Genomic DNA, 7,879 nt, shown 5'->3' on the forward strand with positions numbered 1-7,879 from the left:
AAAACCCAGATACGTTTTAGTTCCACGTGGCGACACCTAACATGTCTAACGTCAATAATAGCTGTTTCTTAAAGTTTGCTGCTAGTTTAAATGCATACAAGTTGCAGCTCTCCTGGTAGGCTATCTCTGGTGATATTCCCCCGAGTAAAAGTGCCTCAAAGTGTTTAAAAACTTCACCAGAAGTAAAAGGTCAGGTAGAAACTCACCTGTGTGGAGCCCTTTCAGTCGCTAAACTGCTGTCTTCGGTCCGACCAGGTGTGTCCGCGGTCCTCGCAGATGAATGGCGCTATTCTCGAGCGCTGAGAGCCGCAGCGTTCGTTCTGCCCTCTGACACACCGGTTGAGTCCGACAACACCCGAACACTTCCGACTGAATCCGAAGCAACTGAGGAGCTCGGCCCGAAAATAAAATCATCGTAATGGTCCTTAATATTCCCCATAGGGGTTTGCACTTTTGTCTAAGGCGATTTATGGTAGCCAACTTTTTTAATGGCATTTGCTTTAGCCTATTCTATGGTATTTTGTTTTATTCCTATAAAGATTGATTTATATATTGCCGTGCTTTATCATACCTTTGGACTTTTATGTTATTATTAATAGATAACTGGAATTGTTGGGTCTAGACCTACTCTATCTGTCTATCTGTAAAGTGTCTTGAGATAACTCTTGTTATGATTTGATACTATAAATAAAATTGAATTGAATTAATATTTAATTTCATGGACTGTAATATTCATATAATGGGAATGATTTTAAATTGATCTTATTATACAGAATTAGAACAGAATTAATTAATTAATCTTTTTTCAGTTTTCTTTTCTCTTCCTTTTAGCTTGTATTACTGTAATTGGCTTTAGCATAATTTCTTTCCAATTTGGTCCATTTTAATGTCTCTTATTTACTTTGATGTATGTTTTTCTTAGTAGTGGAAGAAGTATTCAGCTCCTTTACTTTACTTACAATACTGCAATAGCAGTTTCACTGACGAGAAGTTCTTGTTCAGAAAAATAAAAACCATTCAATGATGACCGAGCAAACGCCATCTGCTGAGAAAGATTGTGTGATAGGATGAAAAGCGCCAAAAAAATCAATTCACTAACCTACAGCTCTTTTCATCTCAGCACACAGTACAAACACTCAGCATCACCATTTCATCGCTGCATGCTGATGCAAAGCTCCATAGAAATAACTCTGCACGGTATTCCAGCAATATTCAATCCCTGTGCCTTTCTGTCACCATTACCTCACTCACTGTACAAGCAGGTTTCTCCCCACACTGTGATTTAGACCTGCTATTGGTGCTTACTGTCAGAAAGCTCATTTCAAGCAGGGATAATAGCACTATTAGTTAACCATACTGAAGGGTATGAGCCTTATGGTGTTAGATTTGTGTGCGTCTAGCTTGCTCCCAAAGGTGCACTGACTTTTAGGCAAGTTTATCATTGATATGTATTTATATGTTTTGTGGAGAGGTGGGTGGATGGTAGGGTGGGCTGGGGGAAGGGAGGTGGGTTGGTAGGGGTGGGTCGGTATAATCAATAACAAGTATTGAGAGAAGCATAGTATGTAAAAAATAGAGATGAAATTCTGATGACATTTTTTTTAGTGTTTGTTTGTTTTCTTTGTTGTTATTTTGCCTAATCATGATGACCCACAGAAATGTATAAATATAAAAAAAAAGAAAATTCTAAAAAGAAAAGAGGCTGTTTTGTGTGTTTTGTGTGCCCATACAGCCATTTTTGCCATACAGGTCTGAAAATGTGACACCCATCCACATCCCCACATTGGTGAGTAGGAGACCAGGCATTCAGCCATTATCTTTGCAAGTGCCAACCTTGTTACTGATAATGAGAAATCTTGGGTGGAACAAAAGGAGTGAGGACGCCTTTCCTAAAAATAAACCCTGAGCTATGGACTCAGGTCACAGTGCTGCATATTTAGCATATTTCTGTCTGCTCTTGAGGAGGAAAAGGAGAATGAGGGGCCACAAGGGTCGTCGCTAACTGTTTCCTTTCATGCCAACACAAACACTGCTGTGCTGCTTTTAACTACATCCCATTCCAGTGATGTATTCCCAAAATAAGCGTGCTTAGACTCCACGTTAAGTGTTTTATTCAAGATGTATTCAAACTGTCCTACACCCTCGCTGAAAGCTCTTTAATAAATGCCCATATCATGCCTTTTGTAACCCATGACATGTTTTGCAGTTAAGAGGTAAAATGCATTGCTTGCCTAGCTGTAAAATGAGCAACGCAAGTAATCTGTAATTCATAGTAAACATAACACTGTGTAATGGCCACTCTTGTGTTTTCATTTATTTGACATTAATGTTTCAGTCAAAAGCCATTAGGTTGGTAATTTTGTAGCGAGGAACTCACTCCCCCGTGAAATTGTTTATCCAAGAGTGAGTAAGTATTCAAGAAATGTTTCTCCCGAGCCTCCCAGATGTTGGGTTCGCACACAGTTCTGCAGATACCCTCCATTGCCGTCTGAAGAATTCTGCAACAGAGAGAGAGAGAGAGAGAGAGAGAGAGAGAGAGAGAGAGACTGGGGAATAATGAGTTCAATCATGTTAGTTCATCAGGCGTTGACGGCTTTGAAAACACGTGATTATCTTTTAGCACTTGGAAAAATTGACACAAAAATCAGACTTTGATCTGGCTTTGAGCTCACAACTTTCCGCTAAATCTCTGAGCTGTGTATTTCTACGAGAAAGCCATCAGTAAAGGTTGCTTTTGGCAATAAAATGCGGGAGTCCCTTTTCCTTCAAAAACAGTTTGACATTTTGGGAAATATACTTGCCAAGAGTTAGTCGATACATTACATGATTTTGTATAGATTATTATATAGATAGACAAATGACATAACGTGCGTGACATTTAGTGGTGGATTTTAGAAGCTAAAGGCTAGCTGTTTCCCCCTGTCTCCATTCTTTATGCTAAGCTAAGCTACGCAGCTGTCTGCAGCTTCATTTTTAATTGTACAGACATGAGAGTGGTATTCATTTTCTTATCTAACTCTTGGAAAGAAGGCAACTAAGTGTATTTCCCAAGAACTTTCCCTTTCACCTTTATTTATGAAGGGAAGGAATGCTGAACATCAACATCTTTACCAAATTTAATGGCAATAATTATCCGTTTTAACGTGGCTAAAAAGTATCACCGTAATATAGTCGGCAAAACAGTTGGCTGTAATGTAAATTATGTCATTTTTTTAGTAAAAGGGCTAAAACTTGCATGGTGTAGCCCTTTTAAAAAACACCAGGTGTAATTGCTGACATCACTACGGAGCTGTTAAGTATAACCAAAGAGCTTTTTTGTGATGCAAGGAGATATACAGAATATCCAGCATTGTGCTCACATTCTCTGATGATCCTGGATTTGAGCTGTTGAGCTTCCGGTCACAAGCCTGCTGTGGAATATAACCCTCCTCTGTGTACACGGCCGTGAGTCAGGAGTTTTACAGTGAGCTGCGGTCAGCAGCAGGAAGGAAGTTAAGTAGAGGGACAACAGAGAGCTTTAGGTGACACGCTTCCTATGAAATACAGAGGGAAAGTCAGCAAACATTGGCAAGAAAATTGTAACAACGTAACTAAACTTAGAAGCACTTAAAGTGCTCATATTATGCTCATTTTCAGGTGCATAATTGTATTTCAACACGGTCTCACGGCAGTTCGTGAAATGGTCATGTCAGTTTATTGATTCGTGTTCATAGGGACGTTTTTCTCTTTTCTTTTCGTGGTGGCGAGAGCGAAATGGTCTATATGGAGATTGCGGGGAAGGACGCCTCACACAACGCGAGACGGACGCCTCGCACGCCGGGGGACGCGATAATAACGGGATGGCGGAGGTTGGGTTTAGGAAAAAAAAAAAAAAACGGGAGAAGGACGCCTCGTACGCTGGGAGACGGCCGTGGAGGAGGACCCCTCACGCGCCGGGAGACGGCCGCAGGTGACGCACGACAATAACGGAACGGTTAACGGGGAAACAAAACGCCAGACGCGGGACACGATCCCCGCCCTTCGGGGTGAAAGTCCTGAATTGTTTGACCCATCCACCACCCCGACCAACCTCCTTACGCAGACTTTTCGACATTTCATACTACTCGCTACCGTAGTCGTGCTGTGACCATGACATATGCTTCCCATTTAAATACATTAGTTTACATTTTCGTGCTACCACGAAAAACAACAACAAAAAAACGTCCCTGTGAACACGAATCAATAAATTAAATAACGTGACCCTTTCACAAACTACCGTGAGACTGGGTTATTTAGAGGTTGTACCAGAATAGGTTTACATGGTTTAATTAAAAGAAAAAGCACCATATATTTGTTGTACTGCACATTGCTGCAGCGCCTCTTTTCACCCTTTGTGTTGAGCTCTCTGTTTTAGCTACAGAGTGAGGCACCGCACTTCTGTTCCATCTTTGTTGATTGACATGCGCAGTAGCTAGGTCAGCACAAGCCAATCAGAAGCAGAGTATGAGGGCGTGCCACGCAGCTAGGCAGCTAGGTGAGCATTATAACGTGTGTTACAAAGTGACGCACGTTTCGTCACGGAAGTAAAGACTGGACTACAACAGAGCTGTTTGGAGCACTTTGTGAACAGCGTTTCCTGTTGGAGATGGTAAGTCCCTTTGGGGTAGACTTTGGGCTTTTTCACTTTGTAAACCTATTACATGCATAAAAAAAAAAAGATATATAACACGATAAAGCAAAGGGAAAAAGACAAAAAGCACAACATGAGCACTTTAATAAATAAAACCCTCTACATGGGACATTCACATTCATTTAGCTAAAAGTATTACTCTGCTGCCTAATGAGCCCGGCCCACAGCCCTTATGTTCCTCATTGTTCTACAGATCCAGTCCTCTGTCCGGCTCGCAGGTCTGTCCGTTATCCCCTCTGTGCCCTCCAACGGCTCCCAGTACCGTCCCAGTGCCATCTGCAGGGTGCCATCTGTTGATGATGGTGGCGTGATGGTGGGTCACCGTGCCAACCTCCTCCCCTAGCTTTGTGATGCTCAGTCGGCTGAGTTCGCACACTGCAAAAAAAGTTCTCCCAGTCTTTTAAACCCATTTGTGTCCTGCTTAACTCAACTCAGCCTACGAAGCCACTTGGTGCTTCATGTTAAAACCTACAGAACAATCTTAACACAGCTGAAACAGCAATGGAAACAACTTACTCAAAGATTTGTTCCCTTTTGTTTTAGGAACATAAGACATTAAAGGCCCAATCGTTAATTTGTAAATACAATTTACAAATTATTTACACTATTTATTTTTGTGCTACTCATCTAATTGAGAATATAGGCATATTTTATGGCAGTGTTTACAAAGAAATACTGATGTAAACAAACATTTAACAGCAGAAAACATCAGACTGTTGTTGTCTAGTGTTAGTCTCTGCAAACCGGGCAAACTTTTGTCAACTTTAGTTTACATTTAGGTCATGGATTTTGCCTTTAAGACTACATGACTTCTAAAGGTTGCTGATTATTTTTTTTATTTTTTTTTTGTAGTGCAGCCCTCAGTGGGCAGATCAGCTTAGTGCAATTCCTTCATAATTACCATAACTGTCATTGTAAATTTCCACAACCGACAGTAATGTCCTCCAGTAACAGCAAATTTGGGAAGCTGGATTCATTACTGTTAATTCATTAGTGTATCATTTAGCACTACAGTCATCTGTCCTCTCCTTGCATAACCTCTTGAATGTTCCCTTGATACATGCAGGATATTATTTCTGCAGATGCTGCCACCACAGTCAAAGAGAAAGAGACGTTTCCATGTCCTCCGCTCTAGATGCACCCTCACCGGTGCGGCATTATGTCGTTTGTTGGTATGTTTGTCTTTGTTTCAGTGACAGACTCGATCTGTCACTTCATCGGGACGCCTCGATTTGTCATGGTCTGTCAGCGGAGAGAGAAACCGCCGCTGCCGTTGGTCCTCAGCACTGAGTAGTGTTTTTGCTCATCCAGTGTGTCTAAGACTTGTGTGTGTTGGGGGGGTTTAAAAATTGCAATTGGAGAGGAGGTTTGTTTGGCTTGCTGCACTTTACGGTAGAGAAGAGAGGGAGATTAGGCCATGGTGGAAAGAAAAATGAGCAGGAGAAAATGGGTGCGAGTGTCTCGGTGTGTGTGACAGCAGTTGCCAAGATCTAATTCCTTCTTTATGGATGATTTCCAACCTAGAGACTCCCAGCACGGCATCTCATTGGTGGAGCTCCTGTCAGGAATCAAAGAGACCAGCCAGCAATCATGAGGATTTTTCTTTTAGGTTTCTAAAGCTCCCGTTGAGACTTATTACTGGTCACATTTCCATGACACTTAAAAGGGCCATATCCGTGTATCCGACAAAGAGTATAGGGGACATGCGGAAGTGCTGCAACTGAATGAGCTCAAGTGTAGATGAAAGCCTGCCGAGCAACATTTATCATCTACGACAGATGTGAAATAAAAGTGCAGATTAAACATCACAAACGCACACATTGCGGTATAATGTGGATATAATAGCTCTTTGCCTTTGAGTCAGCATTAATTCAAACCATTTGTTACTATGACATGGGGTCACTTTTAAGGCCAGGAATCTGTCTACAAGTAGTTTTTTTTTTTTTCCCTCTCTCTTCGGTCAAGGTCCTGATGAAGACATTCTGCTCGGTATGGTTGAGGAAGCATGTCCGTGTCGCAGTAGAGACACAAACCAGACTTCCTAACCACGTGCTGAGGCAATGGAAAAACAGAAAAGACACTTTTCTTTGCATGACTCGGAGCAATTATAGCAGATACCACCGCTTATCCCCAAAGCTTAATCCAATAAAGATTGGAGCCCTTCATCGCAGATCTAAAGAGCAAGTCACACCCAGTGAGCCATTATTGACGAAACATGCCAAAACTAGAGCTTACAGTAAAGTTGGTTCCAGGATCACTGTCACAGTGATCACATAAAGAGGAGTCGGTCTTATTCTGTGGTGGAAGTTGCAGCACATATACTCACATACTGTGTGTACACATGGGATTACAATAGAGCACAGTGAAGCGTTGCAGATTCAGCCTGAATGCTATTTATCTGTCGGGATTTTAATTATCTGTACGGATTTTAAGGGAGACCGGTCAGCGTTTTACTGTTAATGCAGAGATGCAAATTACCAGTTAAGAGACAAGGCTGTGGACTGGTAGCTGGAGAGATGCCGGCTCACCTCCTGGGCACTGCCAAGGTGCTCTTGAGCAAGGCACTGAATCCCCAACTGCTCAGGGTGCCTTCCATGCGCCTCACTCTGACATCTCTCCATTTTATTGTATGTATCAATAGGTACTGAGTGTGTGTGTAATTCAGGCCTGTGTGTAATGTGGGTATATATAATGTGCAGCTGATGATATAGCTGGATAATCTGAATATGGATGGGAGTGTTATCACATTCCTACATATCCAGAATTGCGTACCAACTAGCTGACAGAAATCCCTCCACAAATAGTAAAATAATGTTAAGTGCACCTGACTGAGTCTGCAAAGCTGTACACCATCTACTGGTATGATGGGGGAGCAACAGTGAAATGTCTCTCTACTCCCCTTTAGACACAGAGCAGCATATATTTGAAGTACTGAAGACATGCGGTTTAATTTGAAATTATTTTCATAGGCATGCATGCCTGGTTATAAGCTAACAATGGCCTTAAAAGACCATTAAAGGTCTAATCACTGGAAAAAGTCTTAACTTGGAACTACTTTCTACCAAAACAATAGCCCCTATGAAAACAATTCACAGTGAGGTTTATTTATGCAGAGTAACAAGAACATTGTTTCAAGAAAAAGATGTTGCTGTTAATTAATTTAAACGCAACTGCAGACATGGTATTTACTCCCAGAGCTGGAGGTAGAGA

General features: G+C 41.6%; 1 protein-coding gene across 1 annotated transcript in view; it reads right to left on the reverse strand.

Annotated features, from left to right (window-relative positions):
- pawr (PRKC, apoptosis, WT1, regulator) overlaps nucleotides 1–371 on the reverse strand; it is a 72,178-nt gene extending 71,807 nt beyond the window's left edge. Inside the window, exon 1 of the mRNA XM_028571032.1 lies at nucleotides 207–371. The gene's annotated coding sequence lies outside the window, so the exon portion shown is untranslated. The remainder of the gene's footprint in view (nucleotides 1–206) is intronic.
- Nucleotides 372–7,879: the final 7,508 nt, after the last annotated feature.

The sequence above is a fragment of the Perca flavescens genome, chromosome 23, assembly GCF_004354835.1.
Source record: "Perca flavescens isolate YP-PL-M2 chromosome 23, PFLA_1.0, whole genome shotgun sequence".
NCBI lineage: Eukaryota > Metazoa > Chordata > Actinopteri > Perciformes > Percidae > Perca > Perca flavescens.